Below are 1,436 nucleotides of genomic sequence, written 5' to 3' on the forward strand. Positions count from 1 at the left end.
TAAGACCTAATGTAAACCATCCTGACAAACCTCCGTCCCTCGTAACAATGATCCACAGTCACATTTTCCAACCAGCTGAAGGTGTGCCTCGAGGAGTCGTACTATACAGCTTTTTACTTTCTAAATTGCAGTTTTTTAAAAAATGCATGCTGCACATCGAAATTTTTATTTTTATTTATGCACACAGACGCATTTCGCCTTTTTTACAAGGCATCTTCAATGGGCGTCCTGAATTATTAGATGATTTGTTCATTTTTACACATAGGTTATGGTTTCACATCTAGGTTATAGATTTAAAAACAGTTCCTTAACGTTTTTTTTATGAAATGGAGTGGTACTTGCAAGCACTCCGTCATCAGGCTAAAAGTGGCCCATCGGGACCATCCGACCACCGTGTCATCCTCAGATGTGGATGCGGATAAGAGGGGCGTGTGGTCAGCACACTCCTCTCCCGGTCGTTACGCTGGTTTTCTTTGACCGGAGCCGCTACAGTTCGGTCGAGTAGCTCCTGAATTGGCATCACGAGGCTGAGTGCACCCCGAAAAAATGGCAACAGCACATGGCGGCCAGGATGGTCACCCATCCAAGTGCCGGCCACGCCCGAAAGCGCTTAACTTCGGTGACCTGACTGGAACCGGTGTATCCACTGCGGCATGGCCGTTGCCAATGGTACTTACAGGTAACATCTAATTCATTGCGTCTAAGCAAACTGCTTTTTCTCATCTGGCAACCAGGTGGATATCTTACAGTTCACTTTCAGTTCACTGTTTACGTTACACATCACTGTAACTGCCACCTTTGAACTGAAAGTTAACTGTAAGATGTCCACCTGGTTGCCAGATGAGAAAAAGCAGTTTGATTAGATGCAGTGAATTAGAAGTTACCTGTAAGTACCTTTCCATTTCATAAAAAAACGTTAAGGAACTGTTTTTGAATCTATACCCTGGATGTGAAATCATAACCTATGTGTAAAAATGGACAAATCATTTAATATTTCAGGACACCCACTGAAGATGCCTTGTAAAAAAGGCGAAACGCGTCTGGGTGCACAGATAAAAACTAAAATTTCGATGTGCAGCATGCAAAAAAGGCATTTTCTTTGAAACAACTGCAATTTATATACAGCTGCTGCGAAAATGGCCACTAAAAGAAATGTGTTTTTACTTTCTGTACGCAGCTGGCGTACAAAACCCATACTTCCCGTGTACGTACCACACCACCGCCCTCGCCGTCCACTACGCCAACTATCCCTCCAACTACGTCCCAACAGATTTAGTTCTCATGCAACCAGTCATACCTATTCACTAACTCGCAAAACTGAAGCTTCATTTATAAAGATCCATTGTGTATCCCGTTGCCCATAATCATACCAACATTTCAGAATTAAAGAAGGCATCTTACCGAAACAATAAAAGCCTCAGACTAGTATCCATCAA

General features: G+C 42.9%; 1 pseudogene; it reads right to left on the bottom strand.

Annotated features, from left to right (window-relative positions):
- Positions 1–547: 547 nt before the first annotated feature.
- LOC124620758 lies at positions 548–665 on the bottom strand (annotated as a pseudogene).
- Positions 666–1,436: the final 771 nt, after the last annotated feature.

The sequence above is a fragment of the Schistocerca americana genome, chromosome 6 (genome assembly GCF_021461395.2).
Source record: "Schistocerca americana isolate TAMUIC-IGC-003095 chromosome 6, iqSchAmer2.1, whole genome shotgun sequence".
NCBI classification, from domain to species: domain Eukaryota; kingdom Metazoa; phylum Arthropoda; class Insecta; order Orthoptera; family Acrididae; genus Schistocerca; species Schistocerca americana.